Source organism: Hyaena hyaena, unplaced genomic scaffold (genome assembly GCF_003009895.1).
Source record: "Hyaena hyaena isolate Hyena2069 unplaced genomic scaffold, ASM300989v1 scaffold_227, whole genome shotgun sequence".
Classification (NCBI taxonomy): Eukaryota; Metazoa; Chordata; class Mammalia; order Carnivora; family Hyaenidae; genus Hyaena; species Hyaena hyaena.
Genome location: NW_024080859.1, coordinates 984,572 through 1,005,487, shown reverse-complemented (window position 1 = coordinate 1,005,487; position 20,916 = coordinate 984,572).

Here is a 20,916-nt window from a genome sequence, read left to right as displayed (position 1 = left end):
GAATGTAAGGAAGGAAGGAAGGAAGGAAGGAAGGAAGGAAGGAAGGAAGGAAGGAAGGAAGGAAGGAAGGAAGGATGGAAGGAGACACAAAATAAAGCAAGGAGCTGCTTTTCAGTCCGATGCACTAATCTGTGAGGATCTCAAAAAACGTTAATGCCTCTATTGGTATTAACGCTCTGACTACATGTTGTATCTCATACACAGTTTAGGCCATCCCCTGATTGTTTACTATACCAGGAGCGTATAACTGAGTTCCCACTTTATAATACAATATTTCCACCAAGAATCAAATCTTTAAGAAAAAAAATCCTTTATTTACCATTAATAATCCACAAAGGATCTGTTTTATAATATCCATGGTTGTTTCATTTGCCATCACGAAAGTTTTGTCAGTAAAAAGTTGAGTGCTGTTAAAATTGGGGAATCTTGGGGCGCGTTGGTGGCTCGGTCGGTTAAAGCCAGGTTTAAGTTAAAGCCAGCTGAAGTTAAACTTCAGCTCAGGTCATGATCTCATGGTTCATGAGTTCGAGCCCCACATCTGGCTCTGTGCTGACAGCTCGGAGCCTGGAGCCTGCTTCAGATTCCGTGTCTCCCTCTCTCTCTGACCCTCCCCCACTTGTGCTCTGCCTCTCAAAAATAAATAAATGTAAAAAAATAAAATAAAAAAACAAATTGGGGAATCTTGCGCTTGGCCTCTGTAGTGAGGTGAAGTGTATCCCGCCCCCCTCCCCCAATGATGTCCAAGTCCTAATCCCAGTCCTGGAAGCTGTGAATGTGGCCTCATTTGGAGATGGGGTCGTCAGGCTCCGGCGCTCAGATGTCACCTGATGCCCCGTTATCAGAGGAGACACAAGGAGACATGAGATGCCAAGACATTCATGGGGGTGAAGAGGGGTTACAGGAAAGAGCTCAGAACAAGGCCGGGCCGTACCCCAAACTCCCTCCAGCCACTAGGCCACGGCGTTTAGAAAGGAAAGCATATAAAGGTGTATCTCTCTGTGCGAGGGATGATACCATGTCATTTGACACGTCTTTTTGTCTAACGTGTCTTCAAAACTCTCTAACAACATGTCTGGAAAGTGCGTTGGCTGGGCCGCTGGTCAGGTCCCCCTTGGAACTCGGCTTTCCCTGCCTTCACCTGTTCCTCCCTGATGCCAGATCTGCGGACGGGACAGACTAGGACATTGATCCTAACGGCCTGGTGTCCCTGGGCCTCTCGGGGAGGCTGGTGCGGATCGGATGCCGCCCCGTGAGTGTGCAAACCGCTGGCCCGTGGCCACGGCAGCCCGGGTCCCAGGGCCCAGAAGCTCTTAGCTCTCCCGGGAAAAGTGTGGTGCCGACAGGAAAATATGTGTTTGGTTTGTAAGTGGAGCCAACTCTGCAGAAGTGATGGAGGACACGAGAAAGATGGAATCCCACGTGGTCACAGGGTTGGCAAGGCTCCCGCTTCAGCTCCGCCAGGCAGCGCAGGGTGGGGGTGGGGCGCGGTCCTGGGGGTCTCTGCACAGAGCTGATGGACGTGACCCGCGACCCTCTCGCTTTCTGAAATCATCATACATCTGCTGAGTGAGCTGTTTGGGAATGGGTCCCAGGCCGGTCGTGGAGGGAAGCAGAGCCAGGGATGGGGGGCGCGGGGGGGGCGGGGACAAGCCCCAGGGCCCTTTTCACCAGGAACACACACATGAGTCATTTTGAATCAGTCAAAAAAGAGGGGAAAAGACCAAATGCAATTAATGAACGCTCGCATACCGAGCTGTGACCGGACGGGGCAACAGTGAAATCGTGGAGGGGCCTTAAACGCCCGTCAGGAGGGGAGAAGACTAAGTAAATGAGGTCACGTCCACACCGTGAGACAGCAGGTAGCTGATAAAAAGAACAAAAGGGAAGTCAGATATGCTGACACGGAAAGATACATGACAGATTGTTCGAGGAAAGAACAACTTGCAGAATGACCTGTAAAATCTGTACAGGTGACCTTGAACATGATGCATGTCACGTGGGCGGGTCCACTTACACAGGTCTTTCTATACAGTACAGGACTGTAAGTGTCTTCTCTCCTCCTTATGATTTTCTTACTAAGATGTTCTTTTCTCTAGCTTGCTTTATTTTAAGAATATAAAATAGAATATATATAACATGCACGGTATGTGTTAATCGACTAGGTGTGCTATTGGTAAGGCTTCTGAAGGTCGCCAGTGGGCTGTTAGCAGTTAACTCTTTGCAAAGTCAAATGTGATCTGTAGATTTCTGACTGTGGGCTGAGGTGGGGGTTGGGGTTGGGGGTGTCAGCTGCTCTACCCCCCTCCCGGCTCCCCCGTTTTGTTCGAGAGCCGGCTGTATTTGCTTCCCGCGGCTGCTGTAACAAATTGCCACGGACCCGGTGGCTTGAACAGCACAAATGTATTCCCTTCCAGTCTGGAGGCCGGAAGTCTGCAGTCAGGGGCATCAGGCTACAGTCACGGTGTCCACAAGGCTGGCTCCTTCCGGGGGCCCCAGGGGAGAATTCGTGTCCTTGCCGTCCCCCAGCATCTGGATGGAAGTAGAAACAGTGTGACCTGAGTTTCGGGCTCTTGAGACTGCCTCTTTTTCTCTCTCATATGGACATTTGGGGCGGGGGGCGTGCCTGGATGGCTCAGTCAGCTAAGCGCTCAACTTCAGGTCATGATCTCACGGTTCGTGGGTTCGAGCCCCACGTCAGGCTCTGTGCTAACTGCTCTGAGCCTGGAGTCTGGTTCAGATTCTGTGTCTCCCTCTCTCTCTGCCCCGCCCCTGCTCACGCTCTGTCTCTCCTTCTCTCAAAAATAAATAAAGATTAAAAACATTTTTAAAAATAAACAGAGGCACCTAGGTGGCTCAGTCGGTTGAGCGTCGGACTTCAGCTCAGGTCGTGATCTCACGGTTCGTGGGTTCGAGCCCCGCATCGGGCTCTGTGCTGACAGCTCAGAGTCTGGAGCCTGCTTTGGATTCTGTATCTGCCCCTCTCTCTTCCCCTCCCATGCTCATGTTCTGTCTCTCTCTGTCTCTCAATAATAAATATGTAAATAAATAAATAATAAGAATAAACAGAAAGATACAGGCATCCTTCAGAGATACTGTGGGCTCAGTTTCAACCTGCAAATGAACTTTGTGGCTTTCCAGTGGATATAAAAGTCAGGTTTACACTATACTGCAGTCTGTTAAGTATGTAATAAATAGCACTATTTCTAAAAAAACATGTACATACTAAATTTAAAATACTTTATGCTCAGGTATCTGGGTGGCTGAGTCAGTTAAATGTCCAACTCTTGATTTCGACTCGGGTCATTATCTCACGGTCTTGGGATGGAGCCCTCCATCAAGTTCTGTGCTGACAGTGTGGAGCCTGCTTGGCATTCTCCCCTTCTCTCTCTGCCCCTCCTCCCACATACATGTGCACATGTTCTCTCTCTCTCAAATAAATAAACATTTAAAAAATACTTTATGCTGGAGCACCTGAGTGGCTCAGTCAGTTAAGCACCCGACTTTGGTTCAGGTCATGATCTCACGGTTCATGAGTTTGAGCCTCATGTCAGGCTCTGTACTGACAGCTCAGAGCCTGGAGCCTGCTTCAGATTCTGCGTGTGTGTGTGTCTTTCTCTCTCTCTCTCTTTCTGTCTGCCCCTCCCCCACTTGTGTTCTGTCTCTCTCTGTCTCAAAAATAAATAAACGTTAAAAAATCTTTTTAAATACTTTATGCTAAAAAGTGCTAAGCTTTCAGTGAGTCGTAATCACTGATCACAGATCACCATAACAAATGTAATGATAATGAACAAGTTTGAAATATCATGAGAATTACCAAAACATGACAGACAGACACAAAATGAGCAAACACTGTTGGAAAAATGGTGCTGATAGACTTGCTTAATGCGGGGTTGTCACAAACCTTCAATTTGTGGAAAACCTGTCATCTACAAAGTGGCATACACGAGGTACAATAAAGTGAGGTATGTCTGCACGGGTAATTCGCGGCTCAACCCTGCCACTGGAGAAGGAAAGCGGCCACAGGCAGTGTGTAAAGGAATGAGAGTAGCTGTGTGCCAATAAAACTTTATTTACAAAAACGGGCTGCAGGTCCGCCTTGGCCTGGGGGCTGCGGTTTGCCAATTCCTGGTCATCCCACACAATTTGAGGATAAGAAATCCATTTTCGTATGGAAACTGAAGAATGGGACGAAAACCATGAGGTTACGTGGCAGCTGCAGCTCCCTGCTGCGTCTGAGGTAGTCATGTTGCCTCTGTCTTTAAACAGTTTCCAGAATGTGACCATTTCTCCTCACTTCTGCTGTCCTGCCCAGGTGAGCCCCATCATCGCCTGCCTAGATGACGCGGCTGCCACAGGTCTCCCAGCCCCTGTCCTGGCAGACATACTGGCGGAATACTCACTCCTCTGTTCCAAAACTCCAGAAGGCTCTCTGCCCCACCCAGGTGCTCTTGCCTCAGGGCCTTTGCACTGGCTGTTCTCGCTGCCCAGAAGGCATTTCAGCTGGATACCTTCCTGGCAAACCTCCTCACCCTCCTCTTGGTAAGATGTACAATTGCTGCTCTGACGCCTCACCTTCACAGACTTCTCAGCTTGCTTCCTTGTGCACAGTACTACCATCTGATAGACCAGATGACTTATTTATCATGTTTACTGTGTAATGTGTGTCTCCTGTCATTTACAGGGCAAGTTCCAGCAGGCAGGGAGATTTGGGCGATCTTTCTTTGCACATGAATACCTTTTGGTTGAATGACTAACAAGCGTGTGTGTGTGTGCACCTGTGTAAGATACACACTCACGGGCCACCTGGGTGGCTCCGTTGGTTGAGGATCTGACTCTTGATTTTGGCTCGGGTCATGATCCCAGGGTCGTGGGATCGAGCCCTGTGCTGGGCTCCATGCTCAGCATGGAGCCTGCTTAAAACTTTCTCTCTCTCTCTCTCTCTCTCTTTCTCCCCCTCTGTCACTCTCCCCTGCACGTACTCTCTCTAAAAAACAAAACAAACAAACAAAAGATGCATATACATATCGGAAAGGATCCACACCAAACCTTCAGAGAGAACTAGATGTACCCTCTTGATCGCACACATTTTACAACAAGCATATCCTCTGTTCTAAAACAAATTAGGGATGCCTGGGTGGCTCAGTCGGTTGAGTGTTCGACTTCAGCTCAGGTCATGATCTCAAGGTTCATGGGTTTGAGCCCTGTGTCAGGCTCTGTGCTGACAGCCAGCTCACAGCCTGGAGCCTATTTCAGATTCTGTATCTCCCTCTCTCTCTCTGCCCCTCCCCTGCTCGTGCTGTCTCTCTCTCTCTCTCTCTCTCTCTCTCTCAGAAATAAATAAAACATAAAAAAATTTTTTTAAATAAATTAAAAGGCAGAGGTGTTTCCCAAAGGCACAAAATATTTTATAAGGGCCCAGAACCAATAGAAAATGTTTGTAGGGGGGGCGCCTGGGTGGCTTAGTCGGTTAAGTGTCCGACTTTCGCTTAGGTCATGATCTCGCGGTTTGTGGGTTTGAGCCCCGCGTCGGGCTCTGTGCTGACTGCCAGTTCAGAGCCTGGAGCCTGTTTCAGTCTGTGACTCCCTCTCTCTCTGACCCTCCCCTGCTCACGCTGTCTCTCTCTCTCTCCTAGAAATAAATAAAAATATTAAAAAAAAAAAAAGAAAATGTTTGTAGGGAAGAAACACTTCACTGGGATGTACATTTTAGTTAGAAAAAAAGAGCCCACCAGGATTTCTGGGAACGTGAAAGACGGATAAAATCGCTGGGACCTCTTTGTGATCCGCTTTCAGTGTTGGAGGTCACGTGATGAGGAAGTCGTGTGTTAAAACACCCTGACTGAGGGGCCCCTGGCTGGCTCAGCCAGAAAAGCATGCAGCTCTTGATCTCAGGATCGTGAGTTCGAGCCCCATGTTGGGTGTAGAGATGGCTTAAATAAATAAAAATATTTTTTTTAATGTCCTGACTGAGCAAATGGGCCAGCTTTAGCATGGGAAGGCGGGGGGAGAGGGAATGAGTGTTTCTGTGCGTGGGGACCCCTTTTTGGGGGCAGACCCTGGACTGGCAGGTGCCATCAGAAGTCTGGTTCATGCCTCATATGGGAAGCGGTACCTGCAAGGTCAGCCACCTCACGAGCCCTTGGCTTTTACCGCTATATGAGCACCCTGGGGCTGCTGCGTAAAGCACCATAAACCGGGGGGCACAAAACAATATGAATTTATTATCCCATAGCTCTGGAGGCCGGAATTCCAGAATCAAGGTATCAGCAGGGTGATACCTGGCAGGTTCCATGTGACCCCGATCTCTGCCTCCACCTCCTCCTCCCTCCACCTCTTCACACTCTCTTCCTCCCCCTGTGCATGTCTCTGTGTCCAAATCTCCCCCCCCCCCTTTTTTAAGGACACTAGTCCTACTGGATGAAGGCCCACCCTAATGACCTCATTTTAATCTGGTTAAAGCCAAAACGACCCTCTTTCCAAATCAGGTCGCACTGTGAAATACGGGGGCTGAGTAGTAGTATTGGCGGGGGACACAATTCAACCCACAGCAGAGGCCGTGTCCCCCTCAAAGGGCAGCGAGAGAGGAAATGCATCTGCCTGCGTTTGGGGACAGCTGAGGCAGGGTGTGGCAGGCCGCCCCACGGATGCCTCTTCTGTACCTTCTGAGAGATAGAGAAAGAGAGCGCAAGCAGGGGAGGGGCAGAGAGAGAGGGAGAGAGGCAATCCCAAGCAGGTTCGGCGCTGTCAGTGCAGAACCCAACGCGGGGCTCAAACTCACAAACCGTGAGATCGTGACCTGAGCCGAAATCAAGAGTTGGATGCTTAACCGACTGAGCCCCCACCAGGCGCCCCAGAAAGGAAATTAAATGGATCTTTCGGACACAGCTGTGAACCAGAACCTGACGATTCAGCACAGGGAGGAGGAAAAAAACCCACAAAGACAAAAGATGGACATCAGCGTGGGTCCCTGATGAGGGGCGGAAGAGCTGGATGCTGGGTTCGTTCACGAGCCAAAGGCAATCTGGGTCCGCAGAGAGGGAGCCTGGCCCAAATTCTGGGTGCACGGCATCTGCTCACAATCCCGGCAAAGGCTCTTAATTGTTCAGGGTCGGCAGTTCACTGAGCAAATCCTTGGGACACTGAGGGGGTCTCTGCTCGCTGAGGGGGCTTCCGGAACTCTCTGGAACCCAATCAGTTCCAATTAGCCTAAAAGGCAGGAATGTGGGCTGGAGACAGAGCAGGGGGGAAGGGATTCTCCACAGGAGATGAGGCACAGGGAGGGGGGGAGGGAACCCAGGGCCTGCGGTCGGTGGGCGCTGCCACGTGACTGAGCCACACCAGCCTTTATAGTTAATGTGTTTGTTCACACGCTATGGTTCAGTAAGCCAGAGAAGGACAAAAACCGCACGATTCCACTTACGTGAGGTCCCTAGAATAGGCAAATCCGTGGAGTCCGCAAGTAGAACGGAGGCTACCAGGGGCTGGGGGCAGGTGGGAGGGGGGGTGACAGTTTAATGAGTGGGGGACGATGAAAAACTGGGGGCACAGGTGGTGGTGATGGTTCTATAACCCTGCGAATGCATTGATGCCTCCTGACTGTATACTTACAAACATGAACAGTGATAAATATTACGTGCAGTCTATCACACGGCATTCGTTCAAGGAAAATAAAACAAAAATCCAGCCAGATGCCTGTGTATATGGCTTCCTTGGAAGTGGCTGTCACTGTCCTTGTTTGCAGGGGACGCATGTGCGGTCTGAGGGGATGGGGGCATTTAGCCCACTGTCACACGGGCACTGTGGGCAAGCATCTGAGCACCACCTGCACTCCAGGGCCCGTGGCCCCCAGCCGTGTCCAACGCCACTCCTCAGGGTCACTTGGAGCCAGCCCTTCGCCCGCTGGGGGTAGTCCCAGGCCCTGGGCCATGGGGAGTGCTCAGCAAGGAGGGTCTAAACCTGAGTTATGCTTCGCTTCAGGACACAGTCCAGATGCGGATGGGAACAACATCCATCCTTCCACCTTGTCCCCATGACGGCCTGCATCCCCTCTGAGTGGTCCCGTTGGGCGTTCTCGAAGGTACAGGCTGTTTCTTCGCTGCATCTCCTGGTTCATCCCAGAGCCTGTGCTGGTGGCCGCAGCTCTGGTCCTAGAACCCAGGCAGCCTGAAAACCACTTCCTGGGGATGCCTGGGGGGCTCAGTCGGTTAAACATCCAACTCTTGACTTGGCCTCAGGTCATGATCTCAAGATTCGTGAGATCAAGCCCTGCACTGAGCTCTGTTCTGACAGTGAGAAGCCTGCTTGGGATTCTCTCTCTCAAAAGACATAAACTTTAAAAAAAATAAATTAAATTAAATCTTTAAAAAGAAAACTGCTTCCTGTCCAAACTCATTAGACAATCTTAGGCTGGAGGACCACCCCGCCCCCCCCACCAGCAAAGGGGTCAGCCCAGGGGGCAGCGGGGTCCCTAGGAGCTGACCGACCGGCATGGCCAAAGCCACGAGCCATGGCCCTCTCTTTTCTGCATGGAAGTCCCTTCGTTTCTCTGACCAGATCCTCTATCAGGGTCCTTCCTGGACTCTTCCAGTGCGGGGTGGGGGGCTCCCGGTGTCCTTGGCTGGGAGCCGTGTCACCCCAGTCTCTGCCTCGGCTTCCACGCAGCCTTTTCCTCTCCGTCTCAATCTCTCTCTGCCTCTCCTTGAAGGACCCTCGGCATCAGACCAAGGGCCCACGTGGAAATCCAGGACAATCTTATCTCAAGATCCTTCACCTAATTATATCTGCAAAGGCCCTTTTCCAAACCAGGAGGCAGTCACAGGTTTCGGGTGTCAGGGTGTGGATGTAACCTTTGGGCGGCTGTCAGTCACCCCACTGGGGCCCCCAAGCACATTCTTCTTGAAGATGGGGTATCCGCCCTGACCCTTAGCAGTTCTTGGGCAATTTTTTTTTTTTTTTTAAATCTCCCTTCTTGGAAGTGCTCCAAACAGACCTCATCTTCTCAGGATGCGGCGTTCTCTATGAAGATCAACAAACCCAGGATTGAAACCTCCACCAGTGCTAGAATGTTCCACATTACAGAGCTGGACAGGCTGGGCAAGGCCAGGTGACCATCCAGAGTGCTCAGCTGAGGGGTTCCAGGAGGTGGCTGGGGTTCATACGTCACTCCGGATGCTGGTGCAACAGCAAAATGTGAAACAAAGTGCGCTATGCCTTTTAAGGGTGATGGCATTCGAGGGGCAGACTTTGGCTCAGGTCACTATCTTGCGGATTGTGAGTTCAAATGAGTTCGAGACCCGCTTTGAGCTCTGTGCCGACAGCTCAAAGCCTGGAGCCTGCTTCAGATTCTGTGTCTCCCTCTCTCTCTTCCCCTCCCCTGCTCATGCTCTCTCTCTCTCTCTCAAAAATAAACATTAAAAAAAAAAAAAGAGGGATGGCATTCGAGGGTACTTGACACAAAAAGATACCCGTGATATCACAGATGAAAGAGAGGTAGGTTACAAATGTACGCTTCCACTTTGCTTTGTCTGAAATTCTATTGGAATTCTCTGCTGCGAAATGTGAATTGTGCTGACCTTACTGGTAACAATTCTGGACGATCGATAACTCTCCCCTTGGTTGTCTCAACTTTCTACAATGAGCCTGCCGGAAGAAGTCCCCTAAGATATAAGAAATAATAAAATACGAATATAATCTGTGAACATTGATTTTTTTTTTTTTTAAAGCATCCAAAGACACAAGCAATTTCATCAGAATTGACGCAACTGGCCAGAGGGCGGATGATCGCGGAGACTGGCGAGCCGGGGACTTGCTGCCCCCTAGAGGCCTCCCAGAGAGTCTCCAGCAGAAGACAGAAGACGGAAGGGTCCGTCTCAGGACAGAGTGGCCACAGCCCTGCTCGGTGCACTTTCCAGGCTGGCGTCATTCCAACCTATATAACGAAGTCTCCACAGCTCCTTCCCTAGAGCCCTCTGTTTTTTTATTGCGAAATGCGTCACAAGTACCACAGGTTGTAGAGAACACACAGATTATAGGAAACCAGACTTCCTTAAATTTAAAAACTTTGTGCTTCATTTATTTTTTATTTTTTTAACGCTTATTTATTTTTGAGACAGAGACAGAGTGAAAGCAGGGGAGGGGCAGAGAGAGAGGGAGACACAGAATCTGAAGCAGGCTCCAGGCTCTGAGCTGTCAGCACAGAGCCCAATGCAGGACTTGAACTCATGAACTGCAAGATCATGACCTGAGCTGAAACCAAGAGTCGTACGCTCAATCGACTGAGATACCCAGGTGCCCCCAAAAACTTTGTGCTTCGAAAGGACACCAGCAAGAAGGTCAAAAGGCAACCCACAGAAGGCAGAAAATATTTGCAAGTCATATATCTGAGAAAGGATTTCTATCCAGAATATATAAAGAACCCTCACAACTCAATAAAAAGACAACACCGTTTAAAAGTGGACAGAGATCCGCGCAAAGATGCTCAATGTCACTCACCACCAGGGACATGCAAATCAAAACCACGAGATACCACCTCACGCCTTGTCAGAACGGCTATTATCAAAAAGATAAGAAATAGCAAGTGTTGGCGAGGATGTAGAGAAAAGGGAACCTCTCTCTGTGCACTAGTGTTCAAACCAAGGACACAGACCAGCCTTGAAAGTTCCCTGAGACAGAACCAGTTTAGTCCCACAGGCAGAGCTTACAATTTAGCTTACTTTGCAAGGCTACCTTGACCTGGATCACTTTGCTTGTGCCTCTGGAAATGATAAGCTAAACTTGAACTGTTTCCCAAGGTCCATATGAAGTAATCACTGAAAACTGTTGATATTGTAACCAATCACCTTTAGGAATAGTCACTGGTTTATTCCGGTAAAAGCTGCTTTATAGCAAGATACCCCTGAACTTCATCCCATATTCTGGTGTGAGTGCTCCCAGCTTGCAGACCGCGTTTTGGGTGTGTGTACAATCAATTTCTACTAAACACTATTTAGTGATTCAATGGTTTCACTTTGGCTCTTTTGAACCTTTGAGAGAGGGAATGTAAACGGGGGCAGCTACACTATGGAAAACAGCAAGGAGGCTCCCCAAAAACTTCAAAATAGAGCATCCCCATGATCCAGCAACCCCACTTCTGGGTATTTATCCAAAGGAAACAAAATCACCAATTCAAAAAGACATCTGCACCTTCAAGCTCATTGCAGCATTATTTATAATAGCCAAGACATGGAAACAACCCGTGTTCTCTGATAGATGAATGAATAAGGAAAATTCAGTGTATACGCACACATATAATTGTGATATATATATATATACATATAATACATACATATTGGAATATTATTCAGCTATAAAAAAGAAGGAAGCCCTACCATTTGTGACTACATGGGCAAATCTTGAGGGCATTATGCTCAGTGAAATAGGTCGGAGAAAGACAAATACTGTATGATCTCATTTATACATGGAATCTTCAAAAATATGGACAAAAGATCAGAAGAGATATTTGCCTCTCTCTCTCAACATAAGTAAATGAACTTAAAAAAAGAGAGAGAGATTTTGGGGTGCCTGGGTGGCTCAGTCGGCTAAGCGTCTGGCTTCGGCTCAGGTCATGATCTCGTGGTTCGTGAGTTCGAGCCCCGTGTCGGGCTCTGTGCTGACAGCTCAGAGCCTGGAGCCTGCTTCAGATTCTGTGTCTCTCTCTGCTCCTCCCCTGCTAACACTCTGTGTGTGTCTCTGTCTCTCATAAATAAATAAACATTTAAAAAAAGGAGAGATTTGCTATGGAGTGCATGTTTGTATTCTCCCCCCAAATTTAGGGGTTGACATTTAAATCCCCCATGTGATGGTATTAAGAGGCAGGGCCTCTGGGAAGTGATTAGGTCATGAGGGTGAAGCCTCATGAGTGTGATTAGTGCCCTTATAAGAAAAGCCATCAGACACATGCCCTCTCTCCTTTCTGCCGCGAGAGGCTCCTAGAAGGTGACTCTCTGTAACTCAGAAAGAGGACCTTCAGCAAGAATCCACACATGATCCCTGACTCTCCAGTCTCCAGAACCGTGAAAAATAAATGTTTGGGGTTTAAGCCCCCCAGTTTCTGGCATATTGGTTATAGCAACCCAAACTAAGGCAGCATTTCTCCAAAGAAGACCCACAAGTGGTCAATACGTACTTGAAAAGATGCCCGCATCACCAGTCATTAAGGAAATGCACGTCAAACCCTCAATGAGGTACCACTAGGCACCCACTAGAACGGCGGTAATTAACAAGCCTGCTGGCTTGCGCTCTGTTGATGGATTTCTCGGCGGAAATGTGACAAGTGCAGGGGAGAAAATAATTGACGGGAGTGTGAAGGGAATGTAAAAGGCAACAAGAAGGATAGGAAGCAAGAGTCTCTCCTCCTCCAGCGTCCCCAGCCCCCAACCTCTTCTCTCAACACGTTTTTGTTTCTCTTTCCAGGTTTCTTAGAACTCTCAACCCAAACTGTTCCGTAGCCTACACCTTATTTTGACCCTCTTTGTTTTCCTTTAAAACATCATGGCCACCTTCCCACGTGATTCATTGTCACCATGCACGGCGGTACCTTAAACACTTTTAAGTTCGGTTCCCGGCATAACAGAGTGTATTTTGCAGCCCACTGGAGCCCTTGCTTAAGTGAGGCATGCAGTATACCACGGCCTGTGTTTTCCCCGGTGGGAGGCACGGTTTCACAATTACAAGTAGAGGCTGAAAGACGGAGGGAAGTACAGGGAAGATGAATAATCCAAACACTGCCAGAGAAAAGAAAAAGAGCAAAGGGAAGAACATACATATGGCAGACTATCAGACTCGTACATTCTGCATATAGAGCAGCCCTGAGCGCTGGGAGTTTGCACTGTCATTGGTGGAGATGTGGAAGGCAGAAGAAGCAGTAGAAGCAGAGTTTGTGTGTGTGTGTGTGTGTGTGTCTGTGTGTGCACGCACACGCATGCGCGCGCGTGTATGTGTGCTAACCACTGTGGATTGTATCATTTGGTGGTGTATTGTTTCCCGAGGCTGTCATAACAAATTAACACAAATGAGAGACAAAAACAACTGAACTGTACTGTTCTGGAGGCCAAAAAACTCCCTAAAACCAGAGTGTGGGTGGGGGTGATTTTTTCTGGAAGCTCCGAGGGAGAATCCATCTTGAGCCTCTCTCCCAGTTTCCGGTAGCCGCCGTGAGCCCCTGGCTGCGTCATTGCAGTCTCTGCCTCGTCCATCTCATGGCCCTTCTCTTCTGTGTCTTGTGTCAGTTTCCCCTTATGTTTTCGTATACAGTCACCTGTTCTTGGATTTAGGACCCGCTGCCAATCCGAGATGATTCCACCTTGAGATCCTTACGTGAATCACATCTGCAGACTCTTCTTCCAAATTAGGGTCTCGTCGTGAGCCCAGATGAATGGGCACAATGTGATTCCCCACAAATGGTTTCTAGTGTATTTACAGAGTTGTGCAATCATCATCTCTCTCTAGTCTCAGAATGTTTCATCCGCCCAAAGGAAATCCCATCCCCGTGAGCAGTCACTCCTCTCCCGCCTCCTCCCCCAGCCCCTGACCACTCATCTGCTTTCTGTAGCTATGAATTTATCCTGGACACTTTATAGAAATGTTAAAATGGAATCACACACTCTGTGACCTTCTATGTCTGATCACATTCACTCAGCGTAATGTTTTTCGGGTTCATCCACGTAGCAGCGTGTATCCCTGCTTTATTCCTTTTTAGGACTAACGTTCCACTGTTTGGACGCAGCCCATTCTGTTCATTCATTCACCCACGGATGCACATTTGGGTTGTTTCCACCTTCTGGCTATTGTGGGTAGTGCTGCTCTGAACGATGTGCTCAAGTATCTCTGAGTCTCTGGGTTCAATTCTTTGCGGTCCATACCTAGGGGTGGAAGGACTGGGTCACATGGTAATTCTATGTTTAGGTTTTTGAGGAGCTGTCACACTGCCTCCCACAGAGGCAGCACCACTGTCCCCGATTCTGACACCTAAACCATTGTCAGGTTTGAGAATTCACTAGAGGGACTCACAGAACTCCCTGCAAGCTTCTACTAACGGTTACAGTTTATTACAGAGAAAGGATAGGCTAAAACCAGCCCAAGAAAGAGATGCATAGGGCAGGGTGCAGTTACCCTCTCCCAGGGGAGTCGCAGACGGCAATGCTTCTCCCAACTACACTGTGTGACAATACGCACCAATCCTGCCAACTATGGGACCTTGCCTGAGCCTTGGTGCTCAGTTTCGTTGGGGCGTGGTCATCTATGGCCCACATGGCTGACATTTAGTCTCCAATCTCTTGCAGAGGCAGTACTGAAATGCTGTGGGCCATAGCCCTCAGACAAACACACATTCCTGTCAGGCAGAACATTCCAGAGGACTAGAGGTCACCTCCCAAGAGCAGAGAGCAAACGCCCGATCTCTCTTAGGCCGGGTTAATTCTTCACCATACTCACATCTTGGCGGACTTTCTTCTGCTACTATTTTCTCCACCTTCCTCCTGGAGTGTGAAGAATTACCTTCCCCACATCATTTAAATTTGTTTATTGTGGCTAGGAATGCATAAAAGTTACCATCTTAACCATTTCTTTTTTTTTTTAATGTTTTATTTATTTCTAAGAGAGAGAGAGAGAGAGACAGCGTGAGCAAGGGAGGGTCAGAGAGAGAGGGAGTCACAGACTGAAACAGGCTCCAAGCTCTGAGCTGGCAGTCAGCACAGAGACCGATGCGGGGCTCGAACCCACGAACCACGAGATCATGACCTAAGCGAAAGTCGGACGCTTAACCGACTAAGCCACCCAGGCGCCCCCCATCTTAACCATTTCTAAGCAGACAATTCAGTGGTGTTACGTACACCTCACATTGTCATGCAACCCTTACTACCATTTTGCAGAACTGAAACTGTGTCCCCGCTAAGCACTAGCCCCCCAACCTTCCCCCAGCCCCTGGCACCCCCCCCCAGTTCTACCTTCATTCTATCTTTTTGAATGTCACTACTCTAGGGGCCTCGGATAAGTGGAATCACGCAATATTTATCCTTTGGTGGCTGGTTTATTGCACTTAGCGTTTACGCCCTCAAGGTTCATCTACACTGTGACATGTGCCAGAATTTCCTTCCTTTTTCTCTTTTAATTTTTTTATGTTTTATTTATTTCTGAGAGAGAGACAGCGTGAGCAGGGGAGGGGCAAAGAGAGAGGGAGACACAGAATCTGAAGCAGGCTCCAGGCCCTGAGCTGTCAGCACAGAGCACGACGTGGGGCTCGAACCCACAAACTGTGAGATCATGACCTGAGCCGAAGTCGGATGCTTAACCGACTGAGCCACCCAGGCGCCCCAATTTCCTTCCTTTTTTAAGGTTGAATAATATTTCTTTGTATAGATAGGTCACATTCTGTTAATCCACCCATCTGTCTGTGGACAATGTTGGTTGCTTCCATGTCTGGGCTATTGTGAATATTGCTGTGAACGCGTATGTGCAAAAATCTCTTCAAGACACTGCTTTCATTTCCTTTGCATATATGCCCAAAAGTAGAATTGTTGAATTTATGGCACTTATCTTTTTAATTTTTTGAGGAACCATCAAACAGCTTTCCACAGCAGTGGCACCATTTTTACATTCCCACCAATAGTGCACGAGGGTTCCAACATCTCCACAGCCTCACGAACACTTGTTATTTTGATAGTAGCCATTGGATGGGCATGACGTGGTATCTCATTATGGTTTCGATCTGCATTTCCCTTTATGATTATGATGTTGAGCATCTTCATATGTTTGTTGGCCATTTGTGTATCACCTTTGGAGAACTGTCAGTTCAAGTCTTTTATCTCTTCCTTAGATTATTTGGGGTTTTTGTTGTTGTTGTTGTTGTTGAGTTATAGGAGTTCTTTATGTATTCTGGATATTAGTCCCTTATCAGATATGTTCAGCAAATATTTTTTTACCATTTCATAGGTTGCCTTTGCAGTCTGTTCATCATGTCCTTTGATGCAAAGAATCTTTTAATTTTGGTGCAGTCCACTTTGTCTATTTTTACTTTTGTTTCCTGTGCTTTTGGTGTCATAGCTGGGAAATCCTTGCCAAATCCAATGTCATGAAGCTCTTCCCTGTTTAGCTTTTTTTTTTTTTAAGTAATCTCTACAATCAAACATGAGGCTCAAACTCACAACCCGAAGATCAAGAAGCACACACTCTACTGACTGAGCCAGCCAGGTGCCCCCCTCCTCTGTTTTCTTCTAACAGTTTTATTGTTTTAGGTCTTATGTGTAGGTCTTTGATCATTTTAAGTTACCATTTGTGTATAGTGCTAAGTAAGGGTTCAGCTTCATTCTTTGGCATGTGGATATCCAATGTTCCAGCACCATTTGTTAAAGACACTCTTCTTGCCCCACTGAATGGCCTTGGCGTCCTTATTGATAATCATTTGACTATATATGTGAGGGTTTATTTCTGGGCCCTCTATTCTCTTTTATTGTTGTACATGTTTGTCTTTATGCCAGTACCATGCTGTTTTGATTCTTTTAGCTTTGGAGTAAGTTTTAAAATCAGAAAACTGAGACCTCTCAACTTTGTTACCCTTGAGGTACCATATACATTTTCGGATGGATTTTACAACTAGTAAGCTACTAGAGAACAACTAGAGAACTACTCTAAAAAAAATGCTGTTGGGCTTTTGACAGGGATTCATTAAATCTGTAGATCACTCAGGGTAATATTGACATCTTAACAACAGTAAGACTTCTAGTCCATGAACATGGGATGTCTTTCCATTTATGTGTGTCTTCTTTCTTTCAGTAATGTTTATAATGGTTTTGTTTACAAGTCTTTTACTTTCTTCGTTAAGTTCATTCTTAGTATTTTATTCTTTGTGATTCTATTGCAAATGGATGATTTTCTTAATTTCCCTTTTGCATTGTTCATTGTTTGTGTATAGAAACACAACTGAAAGTTCTAAGTGTTGATTTTGTATCCTGCAACTTTGCTGAATTCATTTATTAGTTCTTAGAGTTTTTTGTGTGTGAAATTTTTGGATTTTCTATGTATACTATCATGTCATTTGCAAACAGATGTGATTTGAATTCCTCAGTTCCTATCGGGATGTCTTTATTTTTCTTGCCTCATTGCCCTGGCTGAGACTTCCATAGTACTAGGTTTAATAAAAGCGCTGAAGGCAGACATCCTTGTTTCTGATCTCAGAGGAAAAGCTTTCAGTCTTTCACTGTTGAGTATGTTGAGTACGATGTGTGATGTAACCTGTGGATTCTTCATATATGGCCTTTATTATGTTAAGGTAGTTTCCCTCAGTCGGTTTGAGGGTGTTGCATTTTGCAAAGTGCTTTTTCTGCATCAGTCGATATAATCATGTTTTATTTTCCACCACCCTGTTTGAATAAACCTTTCTTTTTCTGTATCCTCAGCCCTAACAGTGTTTGAAGAGGGCAAGGAGAAAGGAGGAGTTAGTTCAGCGCATTCACAAAACATTGTCTACCTCTTAATCCCCCTCCAGTGTAAACCTTTTCTGGGCACAGACTTCCACACATACACAGAAGATGCACAGTGAGCCCTATACCCAAGGCTCAGGACTGGCTGTTCGGAGAGTGTCAGACAACACAAGTCTTACTCTGATACCAATTATGACGTGTGAGTTTCCCCTCCATGGTACCTAGCAATTCTAGGATCTCAGCTGGGTGTCCCACAAATGAACTCAACTCAGACACTACCTACGTGGACACGGTGTCAGACCCACTGCCTACCGGTTCAGCCCTAAAACGCTGCCCTCCACTTCAGCTGCCAATCACCAGTCCAGGTTGCTCCCCATGCTTCTGATTGGCGGGCCATAAAATCGGAGGTTCCCATGACCCCTTCCCTTGAGTTCCATTAATTTGCTAGAGTGAGTCACAGAACTAAGAAAAACAGCTTACTCATTCATTTCATTACCAATTTATTATACAAGGATATGACTCAGGGACAGCCCGATAGAATAGATGCATCGGGCAAGGAAGGGGGGAAGGGGCACGGAGTGTGTGTGCCCTCCCTGCACGTGCACCCACCTGGCACCTCCTTAAGTTCACCAACCGGATACTCTCTGAACTTTTGGGGTTTTATGGAGGCTTCATTCTGCAGCCATGGCTGATAGAAACACTGGCTATTGGCAATTGAACTCAGTCACCAGCCCATCACCTCTCCCAGAAGATGGGGATGTCGAGAGTTGGGTGGGGCTCAAAGTTCCAACCCTCTAACCACCACGGTTGGTTCTCCCCATCCGTACATTACCTAGGGGATTTCCGAAAGTTGCCTTGTTTTTTTCTTCTTTTAATTTTTTTAAATGTTTTATTTATTTCTGAAAGAGAGAGACAGCATGAGCAGGGGAGGGTCAGAGAGAGAAGGAAGACACAGAATCCGAAGACAGCCTCCAGGCTCTGAGCTGGCTGTCAGCACAGAGCCCGATGCGGGGCTTAAACCCACGAACTGTGAGATCATGACCTGAGCCGAAGTCGGACACTTAACTGACTGAGCCACTCAGGCGCCCCCAATAGTCACCTCGTTAACAGCAAAATACACCTTTATCCTTCTCATCACTTAGTAATTTGCAAGGGTTGTAGGAGCTCTACCCAAAATTTAGGTGAAGACCAAACATATATTTCTTTATTATAAGTCACAATATCATGGGGCACCTGGGTGGCTCTGTCGGTTAAGTGTCCGACTCTTGATTTTGGCTCAGGCTTTTATCTCATAGTTCGTGGGATCCAGCCCCAAGTTCGGCTCCGTGCTGATGGCACAGAGCCTGCTTGGGATTCTCTCTCTCTCCTCTTTCTGCCCCTCCCCCACTCAGGCACTCACATGTGCCTGTTCTCTCTCAAAGTAAATAAACTTTAAAAAATATCGTAACAGGGGCGCCTGGGTGGCTTAGTCGGTTAAGCATCCGACTTTCGCTTAGGTCATGACCTCGCGGTTCGTGGGTTTGAGCCCCGCGTTGGGTTCTGTGCTGACTGCCAGCTCAGAGTCTGGAGCCTGTTTCAGAGTCTGTGACTCCCTCTCTCTCTGACCCTCCCCTGCTCACGCTGTCTCTTTCTTTCTCCTAGACATAAATAAAACTTTAAAAAAATAATAAAAAAAAATAAAAAATATCATAACATGACTTCACCAGTCCCCTCTATGCAGAAAACAAAGACTTGAATAGCAAAACAGGTTTATTTTTTCTTTTTTTTTCTTTTTTTTTTTTTTTAAATTTTTTTTAATGTTTTATTTATTTCTAGGAGAGAGAGAGAGACAGCGTGAGCAGGGGAGGGTCAGAGAGAGAGGGAGTCACAGACTGAAACAGGCTCCAGGCTCTGAGCTGGCAGTCAGCACAGAGCCCGACGCGGGGCCTGAACCCACGAACGGCGAGATCATGACCCAAGCGAAAGTCGGACGCCCAACCGACTAAGCCACCCAGGCGCCCCAAAACAGGTTTATTTTTTAAATTAAAAAAAAAAAAAAGACCATTAGAAAGAGCTGTAACAAGTGGATAAAGTGGTCAAGTTCACTGAATATCACATATCAAGGAGAACCCCTCCCTGAACAGGTGTCCCAGGCTGTGTTCTCCCAGCTGTTTGCAGGAAGTCTCCACTTGGGTTAGTGAACGTGGCCTGGCTGTGGGTTCAGGAGGCACGAAGCTCATTGTCACCGGAGGGGAGCGTGCTCTCAAGTGCTCCCCAAGTTTCCCAGTGATGCTCTCTTCCTTGAAACACTAATGGACTTCTGGTTAATTAAGTCTGCCTCTCTAACTAAAGGATCTGAAATATGTTCATGTTCGGGAAAGAGCCCGATGGGGGGCTCAAACTCACCAACCGTAAGATCGTGACCTGAGCTGCAGTCGGATACTTACCCAATCGAGCCACCCAGAGGCCCAGGATATGAAATATTCTCACGTTTTCGATGGTGTTGCAGAAACACTCTATTGGTGACCGCAATGCCCAGACTTTAATGATACCACGCACGGCCGTGCTACCGGGGAAACGAAAGGAGATACTCGAGATACGAGCGAGCAGGGAGCCTCTTCTCCCCTGGGACTGACTTGGAAGCCGGGTGAAGAGCAGCAGTGCCAAGGTGATGACAACAGCCATCGCTGGAAGGTCGGCACTCTCGCCAAAGAAGGGGAAGACACATCAGTTTTGTGGGCCGAACTGCGCTCTTTTCTCAGCGGTAATGGAGGACTTGAGCTGAGTCCCTCTGTCTAGGGTTTTAGACTCGGGTCGTGGCCGGTGGCCTGGCCATACAGTCAGGCCACCGGCACTGGAAAGCTGGCCTACAGAAGGGATGCCCATGCGGGGCATGGCCTGTGGAAATCACTAGAGGAATCTGAGGCGTGCATGGGAACAGGACGCATCTCTGCCCGTCGGGAGAAACGCCTTCCAAGTTTGCAACGGGGCTGGAATCGGCCCAGGGTCCTCACTTGGGGTGGCTTCACGGACACACGTGAGTGGCCGTGGGGGTCTGGAGCAACGCGGAAATGTGCTCAGATCCTGACAGTCCTCTTGCACCCGCGGAGGCACAAAGTGCCCACAAGAGAGACGGACCCTGCAGGTGGCTCTGTGGCAGGCTGCCCAGTGGGAAGGCCCTGATCAGGGCAGGCAGGCGAGACAGAGGCCAGCGGCCCTGGGGAGCTACAAGCGGGTCCTGACAGGAAGAGACACCGACTCTGAAGGGCTTTGGCTTACCCGCTGGTACGTGCGGGTGCCCAGGGTGCTCTAAGAGAACGGGAACGGAACTTGCGAGTTTGGACCTGAGTCACATTTCTTCAGACCGGGGGACATGCTTCTATCCCATGCGGTCTAGCACTGGGCAGAGAGAGCGCCTCGGCAGAGGAACGCTTTGATAGGAAACTGGGATGGGAATTGGCAACATTGCTACAGGGCTGGTAAG